General features: G+C 42.5%; 1 protein-coding gene across 3 annotated transcripts in view; it reads right to left on the reverse strand.

The window, feature by feature from the left end:
- The window catches only part of DAB1 (DAB adaptor protein 1), a 1,136,100-nt gene that overhangs the window by 582,346 nt on the left and 536,135 nt on the right, over positions 1-17,619 (reverse strand). For all 3 annotated transcript variants that reach the window (XM_059374891.1, XM_059374888.1, XM_059374892.1), the window contains exon 4: positions 13,540-13,613. The gene's annotated coding sequence lies outside the window, so the exon portion shown is untranslated. The remainder of the gene's footprint in view (positions 1-13,539; positions 13,614-17,619) is intronic.

Here is a 17,619-nt window from a genome sequence, read left to right on the forward strand (position 1 = left end):
AAACAAGCTCTTTGAAGTCAGATTAGGGTTCATATCTTGGCTGTCACTCAGCAGTGGTTCCCTTGGGCAAGTTACTGAAACTTTCTAGAAAAGGCGTAATTGTGTTAAAATAGGGATAATAATATAAAGATTAGTCCAAGGATGAAATGAAAGCAAGTATGATAGTATGCCTATCCCTTGGCAATATTAAGTGCTTGGCAAAGAAACTGATCACTACAGGGCGCCTGGGTGGCTCAGTGGGTTAAAGCCTTTGCCTTCGGCTCAGGTCATGATCTCAGGGTCCTGGGATCGAGCCCCGCATCGGGCTCTCTGCTCAGCAGGGAGCCTGCTTCCCTCTCTCTCTCCCTGCCTGCCTCTCTGCCTACTTGTGATCTCTCTCTCTGTCAAATAAATAAACAAATAAGGAAAAAAAAAAAGAAAGAAATGATCACTACATATATGAAATCTAACTTGTAACAAATACTCGTTTTCCTCATCTGTGAAAAGAGAACACGTATCTCTCCCATTGTCTTCCAGGTTTTGTTTGAGGCTGAAAGAAAACAATGACTGTGAACAAAATTTCTATTCATCCGTTTGCTCACCCAACAAGAACTGTGCATCTTTTATGTGCCCAGCCTGTTCCGAGCGCCAGTAATATACTTGGAAACCAACCAGGGAAAAAATTCCTGTCCTCATGGAGCTTATATTTCTGCGCTAGAACGGAGGAAGGACAGACGAGTATGCAAACAAACATGAAGTCAGGTGACAGAAAGCTGTAGGGAGAAGAAAGGCCAGGTGAAGAGGACGGGGCTGAGGTGAAACAGCTGTGCCATTTCGTACAAATGGTCAAGGAAGAAATAGCCAATAATGGGCTTCACTTGGACAGAGACGTGAGAGACACACAGGGGGAGTCAGGCAGGTGTCTAGAGGACGGTCCAGGTGTGGTGAACAGTCAGTCTAATACACCTGGGAAGGGAGCATGTCGGGGGTGTACAAGACACTGTAAGGAGCCCAGTTTGACTAGAGCAGCTGAGGGAGGTGGGGTGAGTATGCCCTAGGTAGACATGGGAATTTATAGGCCAGGTGATAGGGAATCAATTATGTCCCCTCAAATTCGCACATGAAAACCGCAATGCCCGATGTGATGATATTAGGAGATAGGACCTTGTTGGAGGTAATTAAGGTTAAATGAGTTCACGAGGGTTGGGCCCTAATCCAATAGGACTGTTGTCCTTATAGGAAGAGCTATCTGTGTGTACAGAGAGAAAGTGCCATGTGAGGACACAGGGAGAAGGCAGCCAGATGCAAGCCAGGAAGAGGGCACTTGATCTTGGATCTTCTAACCTCTAGAACTGCAAGAAAATAACTGTCTGTTGTTTAAGCCACTCAGTCTGAGGTATTTTGTCATGGCAGTCCCTCCCAGGAAATGAAACACCATGCAAAGACTTCAAGAAAGGCAGCCATTAGAAGGCTCGACGTAAGGACGGATGTTTGAAAGGACACTTCTGGTTTTATGCTTGGGTGTGTTAAATAGGAGGGCAAGGTTGAGAGCTAAGAGGAAATGAGGTAGGAGGTTATTAAAAGAATCCAGGAAAATCATGGTAGCTGCTCAGACCAGGGTTGTAGCAGTAGAGAATGGTGAGAAGGGGCTCCGTTCTGAATGGAGTTGGAATGTGGAGCCAGTGCAGCGTGCTGGTGGATGGGGTATGGAGTAGGAAAGACAGTAGGGGTGGGGTGGGGGGAGGTGGTGTCAATGGGGACTCTAGGGTTTTTGGCCAAGTACCTAGGAGACCAGAATTGTCGCGCACTAAGATGGGGAAGGCTGTGGAAGGAGGAGCTTGCGTGGATAAACAGAGTTTGATTATTCTTGAAGTTGGAGTTGCCTAGCCAACATCCAGTGGAAATGTTAGGGAGTGCGGATGGAATCATGAGTCCCAAGTTCTGGAGGCTGAGAGGGTTGGAGATAGAAATGTGGAAAACATTAGCATATGGATGGCATTTGAAACCCTGAGATAGCATGATAAAATTTCTAAATAATAAAATGTTAAATATTTATAAGGATATGCATCAGTGAGTTGGGGTTTGGTATCTTTCAGTATTCAGTGTCTTTACAGCAATCCCACTTATAGTCTTTCTCCTCTGTAATTTACTAGTAACATATCATGCCATTATAAAACGGGATAAGAGGGGGGCCCTGGGTGGCTCAGTGGGTTAAGTATCTGCCTTCGACTCAGGTCATGATATCAGGGTCCTGGAATCAAGCCCCGCATTAGGCTCCCTGCTCAGTGGGGATTCTGCTTCTCCCTCTCCCTCTCTGCATGCTCTATCTCAATAAATACATACATAAATAAATATTTTAAAAAAATGGGATAAGAGGAGATATCTATTCTCTGTCAGTCCTCTGCAAATGGAGTATTTCGCTCTTTCCATAAATTACAGGGATGTCCCAGTTGCCAAATCTATTGCTAGGTTTACTTATCAGCTATTCCACACTTAACTATGTGTTGAGTACTGTGCTAGTAACTAGGGAAACAATGAAAGAGCTTCACCAGCTTCAGGGAGTCATGCATTTTCAACACAGTGTGATAAGGGTGAGGACAGAGACATGCACAGGGAATCTTGGAATCTCAGGGAAGACGGGCCTAAATGGCCTCGCAAAGGCTTCCTAGAGGAGGTGTCATCTGGTGTGGTTTGGAGGCGGAGGGTTGGTATATGCAGGGTGTGCACGGTTGCAGGCCAGGGTGACCGCCGGCACGGAGAGGAAAGGGCAGGTTGGTGTGTGTGTTAGAACAACAGGCAGATCAGGGGTTGGGGATACCGGGAGATGCAGGGGTGGTCCACACAGGCTGCTGGGACTTCACAACCCTACGTCTTCAAATTCCTCCTTATGCAACAAAGGGTTAAATCCCACCTTGGAGGGAGGAGGATGGGAGGGGCTACTGAACTGTTTTAACAGGGGAAGTGTTTGCAAATAACTAATGGGTGTCAGAGTCATTTAAGGAAATAACCCCAAAGAGGAGGAGATTTTTGTGTGTCTTCATGTCTTACCATCGAAAGTGAAACACTGCATGGAAATCAACCTTCAGCAATACAGGAATGACTAAATGAATGATGATGTCTCCGCCCCATAATAGTCCATTCACTCAGTGGAATATTACTCAGTCACTTAAAGTGATTGACATGAACAGTATCTTGCACCATAAGAAATGCTTATGATATTAGTGAAACAAACAAACCAGGCTTTATATGCATAATCTGACAGGAGTCACCTAAAATATGTCTACTTAAAGATTAGGAGGAACACACTCAAACGATGGATCTTGGTTATTTTTTGTTTTTTCCTCTTCTAAACGTCATGTAATATATGTTTAGATTAGTTTTAAAATTAAAACTAATGAACATATAAACAGGCCAAAAATTGCTTATGAAAAGCTTGACATTTTGGTTACTTTTCATTAATAAAAAGCATCTATCATGTGTGATAACATTGTTAGAGTTGAGTGAGGAGATAAAACTCAGTGTTCGTATTCTTTTATTTTGATACAGTACAGGTTTTCCACAGTCCTGGGTGAGGAGTATCAGAGATGTGGCTGGGACCTGCACGGAAAGCATGTCCTCTGAGAGGGTGACCCAAACACAACTCTGCTCCAGACTCTGGCACACAGGCCATTCCTTTCTTGGTGCTCTCGGTTTGGGTCAAATACTGTTCTCATTACAACTCAGCTCAGTTTTGACCTCATCTCCATAATCCGCCGTGCTGAAGTGAGGGGGCAACAGTGTAGGACTGTCTCCCATTTTTCTAATCCACAGAGATTAAAGATATAGCTCCTGCTCTGGAGTAATCGGCCTAGTCACTGAGGAAGACACCGAAACAGGTAGGGAATGGGCCTCTTGAAGGGGTCTGAAGAATAGGTAGGAGTCTACAACCTGGTAAGGGGCAGGATAGGGCATTCCAGGTAGAAGAAAATTATAGCACGTGCACGCGTATGCTCAAAGGCGGGAATGGCAGAGAGAGAAGATTCTGCAGATGAATTTGGGAGGTTAGGATAGGGCCAGATTATGAAGACATTTGAAGTCTCCATTAAGGCACTTTTCCAATTCCACTTGGCAAAGGGGAGCCACTAGTTTTCCCCAGAGGAGTGCCCTTTTTATCTCGGTAGTTAGCAGGATACTCAGAGAGTGATGCAAAAGAGGGTCTGGAAGGAGTGAGACTAAAGGCTGAGGACTTAACCACGCTCATAAGACAATGTGACCTCGGGCAAAGGCAATGGCAGCTGGGAGTCATGCTTTCATTGAAAGAATACCTTCTGAGCATCTGCTGTGAGCCAGGTATTGTGCTAGGCACTGGGGAAGTATTGCAAAAGGGGAGACAGAGAGATCCCTGCCCTTGGGGAGCTTAGAGTATAATGCATTGGAGAGGGAAGGAAAGAAATGTTTCAGTATGTTTCAGAGACAGTATCGACAGGAACTTTCAGTATTCCCTTCAGCGACAAAAGAATAAACTCTGCTGCAAAGTCCAGCAGAAATCACATTGGATAGGCCACCATTCCAAGGCCTACAACATTCATTCTCCTAATTGCAGCTACAGAAAGTCCCCATAAATACACTGGAAAATATAGGCATGGCGGGTATGGGCTTTCCCCCTGGCATGTGAGGTCTGATGTTCTTGGTTTGAGTCATTCCATAAAGGAGAAAGGAGTAGAGGCTCGTGGGAAGAAGGAGAATAATGGAGAAGCAAGTCACAGGAGTTTCAGGCTCAGCTCTGCATAGCATTTGCTGTGTGCTTTAACATAAGTTACCACCTCACCTCATTTGTCAAAAAGGAAACTGAAGCAGATAATCTCTGAGATCCCTTCTGGTCCTAGAATGTCCTGATGCCATTTTTCTTTCTGAAAACTTCTAAATGAAGGAACATGTTTCCTGGAATGGAATGCCCTCTTCTTCATGTTTTTAAATTTAACTGTATGACACCAACTTACATTTCTATAACTTTTTATACTTTGCCAAATATAACTTTTTATACTTTGCCAAATATCTTCCCTGTATATTACCACTTGCCTGTCCCAGTGGCCCCTGACTCCCATCTTTGCAGGGGACTGCGGCTGCAGGAGCAAGAGAGGCGGGAGACAGAGGAAACTAAGTCAACACAAAAGACAAGTGGCAAAGTGAACATTAAGTCAGGCTTTTAGTTCCAAAGTGGTTCTTTTTTTCACTTCAGAAAGCCCAATACATTAACCTGAGAGCCTATTCCCCTGTTCTAATCAATCCATGTTTAGGATTTAACAACTCAAATAGGATGTTAGGGAAGTCAAATAGGTTCAGCACCAAGAACTCACTAAAAGAGAAGAATGACTACATTTTATTGAACCTAATTTGTAAGCCATCTGGAAACATTACCTTCAATGGGACACCCAGAACTAGTGTCTCCAGTTAAGAGACGCTGATAAATAAAGACACCCGCATTTCAGGGACATTAAAGCAGCGTGTTAAACACAGAAAGGTGAAAAATCTAGGGGCACACAAGCTCTGGATGGTCTTTTTATTTCCCCTGGTAATGTTCACAGGAAGATACATGCTTGGCCTCAACAAAATTGGCTGTCAAATAAAATTCCTGTAGAAATTTCCTTGGAGAGAATCATCTTGCAGCAAATTCAGACATGCTCACAATATTTGGTGCCGACGTCAGGTTAATCCTGGTGACTTGCCTTCAGATTCATTCCCAGCATTCGCGGGTTTTGCAAAACTCTGAATATGTGAATTTTAGTTTTCTTTTCCCTAGATGGGAGAAGAATTTCTTCTAAGGTTGCTACAGGGGCAAAAGTAGCAACATGAGGCCTGAGGAGAGAGGTAGGGGAGATGGGGAAGGGTGAGTTCACTGCAGAAGAGTCAGCCAGCAGGGTTTTTTGCTTCACCTAAGACTCGGTCTCATTCCCTCTCCCGACATTCTGACATTCTCACGCTTTGGCTACGGTCCAGCTTCCCTGTGGATGTATCCCAAACTTGAGTGGTGTAACTCTCTCCCAGTTCCCTCTCTGTGGTTCAGTTCACAGGATATCTGGATAACTGGATATCTGGACTATCTGGATATCTCTGAAGAATACATGTGTCAGGCCCATTTGTCTACCATCTGCTCAGAAGAGATCTTGTGAAAGTCTATCTGTACTCTAATTTTCTTCTCTACCTGATTATCATTATCTATCACCCCTCCTTCTCTCCAAGCCCTCCCTTCTCTCTTTAGGGAGCGTCTACTCAACTGCAGGTTCAGAAGCTTACGGGTATAGTGGGCAGATCACAGATTTCAGCCAGACAGGTCTCGGTTCGGTGATTTCTTTTTTAATTCTTAAAGTTAGAGGCTGTAAATAAAGGTTTGGAAAAAAAAAAATCCCAAAATCCATGGACCTGGCACCACAGAATGCAAAGAGTAAGAGAAGAATACAAACAGACGAGTATGTACACCGTGTTAAGTGATTTCATAAAGAATTTCCCCACTCTGCAGAGGATGCAGACATGTCCACACAGGATTATAGCCGGTCTTCTTCACCCGTGGGAAAGTGACTCCCTAACCTTAGGTGTCTACTCTGAGGTAGCCTGTCCCAAGCAGTGGGGGCCCGCGTTGACCAGATGCCCTGGAGGACCTCATTAGGTTTTCTTGTGCTGCTCCGAACTAGCAAGTTCCCCTCCCACAGACCTCCCTCTACTCTCATTCTTTGCTTCGCTCTCTTGGTCTGAGCTTGCTCCATATCCATATCCTCCCTCAAGCCCCGATATTCTCTTATCAACCCTTGGTGTCTTCTGGTTCAAATTCATTTTCTCCCCAACACTAACAATCAGAATCCTCATGTTCCAACTCTCTTCGTTGCCTGGAGAGAACATTCAGCTCTTCACACGCATGCAGACCTCCTCCAGCTGTGCCAATTTAATCCTGTTCTGTGGCTTCATTCATTTTGAAGAGGACACCTTTTGCACGTGACGTGTTATAAACATCAACATGTTAAATCTCTGGTAAAGTAATTCTCCTGGGCATTTTTCCCCTCCATTTCATTTTGTCCAGGATGCTGTCATGTCTACTGATATTTCTAGACTTTCCCCTTGAGTTCCTTGGCAATTCATTAATACACACACCCTTCCAACAAACACTTTCTTGAGGACCCACCACGTTCCAGTCATGGCGCTATAGCAAAACCTTGATCCTTGTGAGAAGGCAGGGTGTGTGTGCGTGAGTGTGCATGAGTGTGCGAGTGCACACATGCAGCGAGGGGGAGGGTAACACTGCTATTTCTTCAACTTTGGCTGTTCTTCAACGATAAGTGTGTGCAGGGGAGCAGGGTGAGCGCTGGCCACAAACGTGGCTTTCAGCTGTCACACTCGTCTCCACATCTTTACATGGCAGTCATATACCTGCCAATTACAAAGACTTTTCTAACCAGGTTTGTGAGCTCATAATTCGTTGCCCATGCCACACTTAAGAACAGGATGGCCCCAGGGGCACCTGGGTGGCTTAGTTGGTTAATCACCTGCCTTCATCTCAGGTCATGATCCTGGAGTCCTGGAATCGAGTCCCACATCAGGCTCCCAGCTCTGTGGGAAGTCTGCTTCTTCCTCTGACCTTCTCCCCTCTTGTTCTCTCTCTCTCGAATATAAGTAAAATCTTAAAAAAAAAAAAAAAAAAAAAAAAAAAAGAATAGGATTGTCCCAGTGTCCTCTGTACTACTTACATGGAACATCTTCTCTGCCAGAGAGGACAGAGAGGCTCTTTCTCTCTTTGAATGGGCATCTATGTTATCCATTCATAACAGTTTCATTTGTATGTTCTTGATTTCATTACTTGGATGTATCACTTTTTAAAACTCACTTCATTATAACTGTGAGCTCCTTTTTGTAGTCATCTCAATAATTGTTCTGTCCTGTTATACTTTTTGCATTCGATTTTTATTAGTTTTAAACTCTGGTTCAAACAGGAGAAATTTTTAGTCATTCTTTCCTATTTAGGTGTTCTGCTCTTTTTGGTCAGCTCTGTAATATTTTTTGTAAGTGATTTTGATCTATATACCGATCTTTAAAGCAACCACTGTTCACTCAACTGCTTCAACCTAAATCTTTGAGAAACAATTTGGGTGAAAAGTTACCACGGTAGACTCTGAATAGTATAAGAATTTAGGTTACAACTCTTTCAAGGTATTTATTTTCATTAAAAAATAAGAGTGTTCTGATTGCTACTGTCTTATGAATTCTAAGGTTCAACATCTGATCATAATTGGCATTTCCCTAACCTGAATTAATCTGAGACTGGGGAAACAGATATCCAGAACAGACAAACAGCTCAAACATCCAGAGCTGGTCAGGGATCACTGACCTCACAGAGGGCCCGAGAACAGGTAGGTCAGCTATTAGTAAACCTATTTTACAGCTGAAGAAACTGAGGCCCTCAGAAGCTACATAACAAGCAGACACAGTCAAGCTGTCTGTGGTGGCAGAAGACAAGCACAGGTGTTTCGACTTTAAATTCTGTGCTTTCCTCCCACTATACCACACTGCGCCTGGTAAACAGTCAGAATCAAGGGATTGTCTCTCAAGGCATGAGGAGCTTGAAGAGGAGATGGGTCTGAGGAAATGGGATGGCTAGGAGAGTCTCTCTAGTATATTCATATTTATAGGGTTAATTTCATGAAGAGTCCAATTCTGAAGCTTCAAAAGGTGAGAAACCAGAGAGGAAAAATTTCAGTGGGTGAGGTCACAGCCATGAGTTTATGCACACATTTTGGGTTGAGAGGCGCAGAGATCCCAAGGAGAAAGTGAGATACATCCTGGGCTGAAAAACAACATTTTGGCTTACAGATTTAATTTTTTGTGTGTGTCATATCACAGAGAGAGGAAATGGTGGCTGGGAGGTAGGACAGGAATGGACTGCTTTGTGGAGTGAAGAGTTTTCTATTACGAAAAGCTTATGAGCTGCTGTATCAGGTAGAGATCAACCACGGAGGCAGAAACAAGCCCTGGTAGATATACACACATATCCAAACCTGTATAGAATCTTCTAGTGCTTGCTTCTGCTCCTGTTCCTCTGATAAATACTATATATACACACACACACATATATAAAAAATAAATATGTATGTATTATTTGCTTAAAGAGGAATTTGACCTTAAGCAATTGTGGGATCTGGTTAAGAGGTCTGCGTGTCTGTTGAATCATGTCTGATGCTGAAACTTGAAGTCCACTGGGCAGGCTATTAGGAAGGAAAGATGGACACAAATAATGGGGAGAAGCAGGAGCAGCCGGCCACCCATAAGCATGCGCTGAGACTCCATGAAAACTAACTGCAACCTTGACTTTCACGGCTTCCCAGCTTGCCAATGTGGGTGAGCTGCTGCAGCTGGGGCCTTTTCTCCAAGGAGCTGAACACACATCTGGATGAGGAGTTGGAGAAGCCGGAGAAGGATCGGAGGAAAGGGAGAGCAGCCGTGGACCCAGATGCAGCTTTGTGCCGACCAGGGGAGTCAGCCGGTCAGCAACAACACGTGTGCTGCAGAGTGGCTGCGGTTCCCTTCTATCCTCCAGTCTCCGAAGAACCTCCCCCATGTTCCACCCTAATTGGAAACATACAGGAAACTGAATTCCGAGTGAGGCAATTCAAGGGAGACATGCTGGCATATCACAAACTGCCATACTATCTGGAAGGAATATTGTATCTGAGGTGGGGTTGCCTTAGATGCTCTCCAGATGCCCAGCAGAAGCTCAGTGTTCAGTACCCAGGTCACTGTCTGGCTGGGGAAGACTTCCTGTGCACCCACACACTTGGCTGCTTTCAATGCCTACATCACTAGGGATTTCCATGTTCTAAGCCAACCAAAGAATGGGAGGGTGTCTTTCTAGTGTCTCCCTTCCTTGTTGCCAAAGATCAACACATCTGCTTCTTACATTTCGAGGAGATATATATATATATATATATATATATATCCTTATATGTTATTATAAGCAATGGCAGCTAACATTCACTGGTAATCTATAATGTGCCAGACTCTCTCTCATTCACTTTCTCATTAAATTCTTTTAACAATCTTGTATGAAAAGTATTATTACTATAATTTACTGTAATTTTACTAATGTGAAAATTCAAGCCTAAAGAAGTGGATTTGCTTGATGTTTGACAGCTATTATGTGTTGGAACAGAGAATTCCAATCTAAGACATTCAGCAAACATGACCACCAGCAACATGACCACCAGCAAAAATACCAGATATAGAAAGCTGCCATGTGGTTAAGAAAACGTTCCAAGTTTTTACAACTGAACGGCCCCCTCGCCCCGTATCAAGGATCTCCTACGTCCAACTGAGTTGAAGGATGTGTGATTTTATCAGAAGAGGAAAGATAGAAGTGTAAATAGAATCTGAGAAAATAAAACAAACAAGGGGGCAAATAGGAGGCACCAAAGAGATGAATTCACAAAGGAAGGTAAAAGGGAGGAAGACTGGTGTGAAAAAAATTTTCCTGTCTTATTACTATCTCACTATGATGACGTGATGGCTAGAAATGAATGCAAATGGACACATGTCGTTAACACAATAAATAGCGAGCCAATAGCTCAGTTACGTCAATTGGTAGCTTTCAAGCAATTTTAAAAGTAAGTGACATAAAAGCTCCAAAGAACACACAGGAATGGGGACAGTAGTTGTAGCAATTATTCAGAGTTGGGTCCCTGGGGATGTCTTCTGTGCATGCTCTGGATCGGTCACTACAGGGCTGGCTAATGAGAATAGGCAGGCAGTCCCTCAAGTCCACTTCCAGGAGACAACAACAGCACAGAAGCCTCGGAAAATCACTGAGGGCATGCCGGGGTGCAAAACTCAGGTTGCTGAGTGTGCTGCTCTCAAACCAGCATCTGCAATGTGCAGCTGGGCGGCTCTGGTTCCTTGAGGCTGGGAGCAGCTGCTTGGCGCAATGCCCAGCCTCCAACCCCTGCCCTCCCAGTACAGGGCTGCTCATCTTCTGAGACACCCTCCCTCTCAGCACTGACCCCAGTATTGCTCTTCCGGATTTCTGTCTGGTCTGCCCCATCCCTGTTTACCTCTCTGAGCTCCTTGAGCAGAAGGTCTATATCCTGCACTTTCCCACATTTCTATTAACGACATTACAAGCACCTTGGGAACCCTCTACATCTTAGTCACTGTGCTGCTCCCTCTTCAAAGTGCACGCCCCCCAACTCTGCGAAAGCCCGGAAGTCCTTCCTTTCCAAGGCCTCTCAAAATCCTCTGTTCTTCTCTGTCTCCACTGACCCTGCCCTCATTTATCTTCTCATCATCTCTTCCTAGGAATAGATGAATAATCTTCAAACATCTCTTCTACTACCTTCAATGCATGATTTGTCTTTGCTTCAAAGGGACAGGACTTTCTTGAATTGGAGACATGGTACTTAGGACTGCTCCCGGAGGTGAACATCTAGGCCTCCAACTCCCTCCAAAGCATGCTTCACTTTTTTTTTTTTTTTTTTAACACCATGTGAACATTTTTTTCCCAAAGTAGTGCTTTCTTCTTTGGCCTGTTGATTCACCCTCCCCACATGAATAAGCCAGAAAGAATCCTACAGAGCCCTTCAACTTTGACCCACACAGGAACAGAGATCACTGAGCTGCCCCAGTGTTTAAAATGCAAGGACTTTTAAAACAACAAAACATACCAATAGGTGATATGGCCACCGCCCACCTATGTATTTCCACCCTTCAAAGCTCTTTTGGATACACGGTCCTTAACGATCACAGAAGATGGACAGTATTGTTCCCATTGTATAAATAATACAACAGAGTCTTGGAGCATTATGACGGCTTGGGCTACCTCTCACAGCTGGTTAGTAGCAGAGTTCAAGAATAAAATCTTGAATTTCCAGTCTAGGTAAGGTGCACATCTGAGAAAGCTTTTACTCCATTATTCCGAGTGTTTACTGATTTTAAACTTTTACGTCATCACATATTGATATATTTTCAACCTCTGTCTATAGACAGAATGCATTAGAGAGACTTATTACACAGGTAATCTAGAAAAGATGACTGTTTTCAGAAGCTACTGCTCCCCAGTCCTCCTTAGGTAGAAAACCTTAATTTGTCTTTCCAAATTCACTCCACCTCAGAGAATAGCTTTGTGGATGGAAAAGCAATAATAAAAGACCAAACTCTGTCCAGCTGCAAATGATCAGCCTCTTCTCTCCATTGTGGTAAATTACAGGCTTCCCTCAGGTCCGCGGCTGCTTACGTGCCTGGTGAGCTAGTCTGCATAACCCGGCCAGATAGAGGGGAGAGTGCACCCCCCCCCAATCCCAGCCCCTATTTCTCATTTAACTCTACTCATTAGAGGAGGCTGGGGCACAAGCCAGGTTAACATGTCAATAAGTCACCAAGGAAATGCAAAAATTGACAGCTGAGGAAGCCCAGCTCCCAGCCTTCTCCACTACAGAAACCCTGGTGGAACAGGTTTCTCAGCCTCCTTGCCAGGTCACTAAAATGAGTAGTGACATTTGAGTCCCGGAGAGTAATTAATTTCCTCTGTCTCCAATAGCACCTCATATTTTGAATGAATTTTTACAAGTCTCAGATCCTCCTGCCTTCCAGCTCCTTCCCGAGTCCCGTTGTTCCCCAAGGTCCCATAACGAATAGCTCCCACTTCTATTTGCCTTGCAAACTCACATAAACTGGAAATGATAAATACATTATCTGGGCTTTTTAACGGACCATTGTTTAATTTTCTATGCTTGTCTGGTTGGAGAAGAGATGAATATTACCTTGTGGAGAATAAGATTTCTATTCTATTTAAGGGGGGCTGAGGGGTAATCTATGGCAGGAAAGCAACACTCTGTTCATCCTAATAGGCAGTGCTAATTAAAAGTGGTCAGAAGGGACATCAATCTACCCAGTCTGTGACTCATTCAGCATTATCCCTGGTAAACAAGAAATAGATACTGCAATGAATGCTTGTAATTTGTCAAAGGAATAGGCATTTTCAATTGTGCCTTCTTGGCTCCCGGTATGAAGTAGAGATTTCAGTGTCGCCATCATTTAAAAGTTTAGGACCTCAAAATAATAATACTTGTTCCTTAAGCTTGTAAATCTCCAAGTCTGTTTTCTGCGTAGAAACATTTATCTTACACGGTTTGACTTCAGTTTCAACAACTGAGAACGGTTCCTTCTGTTGGTAAATTTATTAAAACAGAGGGCATTTGAGGAGAGCTAATATGGTTGTGCTTAAAATCAAACCAATTTGAGACCACCTACTGGGAGAGCCAGAAAATCCAGACAGGAAAACTTGAAACTCCTAATGATGCTTACTAGGTGCTTAAAGAAAAGAAGAAAGGGAATCAATATTCCCTTTCTCTAACTGCAAACACAAAGTAGGCAGGAGAAGAGCCATCCTAAGCAGCTACTCCCAAAGGTGCCATGAACACTCCAGGAGGTTTTAAGGAGGAACACAAAACACAAAAGCCATCACTTGGACTCAGAGACATCTGTGAGTCGTCTTCCCAGAGAGGAAGATTTCCCTAATAACCAGCAAGTCGACCAGCCTCAAATATTTACCTTTGTGTTGTGCAAAAGAGTCGCTCAATCATGAAGACTTATAGCCAGGGTTCACCACCATGTCTTGCTGGATGCTGAAAAAGAATAAAACAAGATGTTTAAGAAAGTAAACAATTATTTAATGGGCTTGCTTTCCTTCCCTCCCTTTCACTCAAGAAGCATTTACTAACTGCTTACCACATACCAGGCACTGGATATACAAGGTGGGTAAAACAAAGGCACCACCACTAACAAAGGAAATCAACAAAGACAGCCCATTTTAAGTGCTCCGCAAGAGGCGGGTACAGAATGCCTCTTGAAGGATCAGGATATATGTGTGTGTCTGTGGGTATCTCTTCCTCAGGAACATGTGTGTATACACTCACATGCATATCTACACATACACAGAAGTGTGTAGGAATTTTTTAAAACATTATTTATTTATTTATTTGAGAGAGAGAGAGAGAGAGAGCACGAGAAGGGGGAGGGCCAGAGGGAGAAGCAGATTCTCTGCTGAGCAGGGAGCCTGATGCTGGGCTCCATCCTGGGACTCTGTGATAATAACCTGAGCTGAAGGTAGCTGCTCAACCGACTAAGCCACCCTGTCGCCCTTTGTGCAGGAACTTTTTAAAGACTGTATTTATTTATTTGACAGAGAGAAAGAGAGAGAGAGATCACAAGTAGGCAGAGAGGCAGGTAGAGGGGAAGGGAGAAGCAGGCTCCCTGCTGAGCAGAGAGCTGGATGCGGGGCTCTATCCCAGGACCCTGAGATCATGATCTGAGCCGAAGGCAGAGGCTTAACCCACTGAGCCACCCAGGTGCCCCCCTGTGTGTAGGAATTTTTAAAGAACTTCTCTAATTTGTAATTCATCTGACTCCCTTAAAGGCTTAGGCTCTTGCCTTGAGATCAGTAAAGAAGAGGGTACTGGAGAAAATGTCAAGAGTCTTAAAAGCGATCATACCCTTTCATCTGTAATTCACCTTCAGGATTCCTTCTCAAGGAAATAATCATTTATGCAGGCCAATATTTATGCACAGAGATTATCAACACAATGTTATGTGTAAGAGGGAAATAACTGATATGGGAATGATAAAGTGAATGTTAGTATTTCTACATGGAAGAATATTATACATGTATAAAAATAATTTTTATAATTTTCAGGATATGAGAAAATATGTGTAATATAAGATTACTAAATTTGAATACATCCATGTAGAAATTGGTCTTAAAAAATATACCAGCTCTTTAACAGTGACTATAGGTTATTTTTCCCTTGATTTTATGCTTTCCAAGTTTTCTACAAAGATCATGCTTTATTTTCTATACAGTAAATAAATGTACAGATAGAAGTTTCAGGTGCAACATCGCCATTTCTGTGTCACTTCTCCTGCATCCCCCTATTAAACGGCGGACTCCATGCTCTCCAGCACCCATTCCAATCTGCAGGTCACACTGTACTGGGATTGCCATTTCTACCTCTGGTTCTCTCTAGTCTTAGTAACCCTTATTTCCGTGCTCGCTTCGGCAGCACATATACCCTTATTTCCTAGGAACGTAGCCCAGAGATGAGTTCATGATCAGCACTTAACGTTTGCTGCATAAAAGAATGAATGAATGATGAATGAATGAATGAATGAAGACTTAATAAATGGAACTGACTTGATGAAAATTACATTAAGAAAAGTGTTCATTCAAAATAATTGGTGACAATAAAAGTTAAGTTCCATTTGGATTCACAGAAGATAGAAGAAGATGGAAAGCAGAGAGATAATCATTTTTCAAGGGAAGACAGTGAAACTAAAAAAAAAAAAAAAAAAAGAGGGAGAAAGAGAAACTCAACATAATGGAATATCACAGCCTACTGATCTTCCAATATATTCCAAGACCAAAAATCTGCTTAAGGCAGGAATATTTATCTAGTAATAACATCCCATTATGGCAGATATTTTACATGTTTGGGCTTACATATACATACTCCAAGAAGATACTTCTTATTAGTTTTAATCAGCAATGGCTGGTTGACTCAATATTCAAAGAAAAGAAAAGCTAAAGAATAGATTACTGTAGATAGATTACAAATTCAACTTAGCTTACTCATAAAACTAGTAAAATAGACCCAGGAAATTAAGTTACAGTAGTATTTTTCTGGAGGTGGATCTGGTTTGAATCTCATCTCTCTTTTGAGAGATGGAAAATCTTGGGCAAGTTATTTGACCTCTGTCAGGCTTAGTTTTCTTACATATAAAATGGGATAATAACAACACCAACCTGGTAGGATTATTATCCGAAACAAATAAATTGAGAGGAAAGCATGGCTTTCAAAGTAGACTTCAAGCTCATGCTTTTTTACATCACAAACTGGAGCTCATAACATAGATCAGCCTTCTGCCTTATTATGTGCCTTGGCGTATGTTGAACACCGCACAGATATGACCTCATTTCATCCTCAGAATAGTTGTTATGAGGAGATACTATTTTTCTGCTTTATAATTGTTTTTATTTCTCTAATGTTGGTAGTACTGTCCCCTCTTTCATTTCTGATTTTGGTTATTTGAGTCTTCTCTTTTTTCTTAATCAATCTAGCTAGAAGTTTGCAAGTTTTGTTGATCTTTTTGAAGGCCAACTCTTGGTTTTGTTGATTTCCTCTATATTTCAAAACTTTAAATTCAATTAGTCAACATACAATAGTACATAATTAGTTTCAGATGTAGAGTTCAGTAGTTGGTCAGTTGCAGATAACACCCGGTACTCATCCTATCACATGCCTTCTTTAATGCCCATTACCCAATTACCCTATTCTCCCTCCCACCCCCCTCCAACAACGCTCAGTTTGTTTCCTAGCGTTAAGTCTCTCATGGTTTGTCTCCATGTCTGGAAAGATTTCCTCTATTTTATCTCATTTTTCCATTTTGAAGATGAGAAAACTGATGCCCAATTTTTTTTTTTTTTAACATTCCATTCATTTATTTGACACAGAGATCACAAGTAGGCAGAGAGGCAGAGAGAGAGAGAGAGAGGAGGAGAGGAAACAGGCTCCCTGCTGAGCAGAGAGCCCGATTCGGGGCTTGATCCCAGGACCCTGAGATCATGACCTGAGCAGAAGGCAGAGGCTTAACCCACTGAGCCACCCAGGTGCCCCCTGATGCCCAATTTTAAATAGTTATTAAGTATGAGAGTCAAGATTCAAACCTCAAACATCAGGTTCCAAGTCTAATCTCATGAAGTGTTATGAAAAGAAGGTACTGAATCTGGGTTTGCATCCAGTCATGATTAGCGACAAAATTCAGTTTACGATTTTGCGATGTCACACCGTATTATTTGATATGCTATGGCTTGAACTTTATTCCCTGCCAGTCACACTTAAGTACCCTCCTATTTCTTTTCTTATTAACTATTTCAAGCATGAAGTTGAGTATAGACACAATTATAACCAAAACTTACGTATGGTCACCCAGCCTTATGAGATATTGCCATTCTGTCAAATTTACTTCAGATATTTTCTTTTAAAAATAAACACTATAAATATAAGCAAGTTATCCATGAATTCCTTCCTAATTCCACAAAAATAACTCAGGCCTAAATTTCCATGTACGTTTTTCTGCTTCTAATACATGCTTGCATCCACAAAAAACATGTAGCAGTGTTTTGCACATTTTAAAACTTTAAATGCTTTCCCACTGTGGACATCCATCTGAACCTTGCTTATTTTCTTAAATATGCTTTAAAGATTTTGCTGCTTTGATAGAAGTGGCTTCTTTCATTTTAACATTTAGATAGTATTTTATATGTTTATATTCTGACTTATTCATAGGGATGAACACTTGGGCTGTTTCCAAGATGTGTAAAAAGGAGTAATGCTGCAGCGGACATTGCTAAAGTTACTGGACGCATATACGTGAGATTTCTCTGTGGTGTAGGCATCTTCAGAGTTCTCAGATGTAACACGTGACTCTACAAAGTGGCAGTAGCACTTCATACAAATGAGTTCATAGCATCACCAACATTTGCTATTGCCAGGCTTTTAAATTTTCCCAAAATGATGGCTATAAAATGCCTTATATTTTAGCACGGATTTCTCTAATTACTAGTGGAGATTGAAC

This window comes from Mustela nigripes, chromosome 14 (genome assembly GCF_022355385.1).
Source record: "Mustela nigripes isolate SB6536 chromosome 14, MUSNIG.SB6536, whole genome shotgun sequence".
Classification (NCBI taxonomy): Eukaryota; Metazoa; Chordata; class Mammalia; order Carnivora; family Mustelidae; genus Mustela; species Mustela nigripes.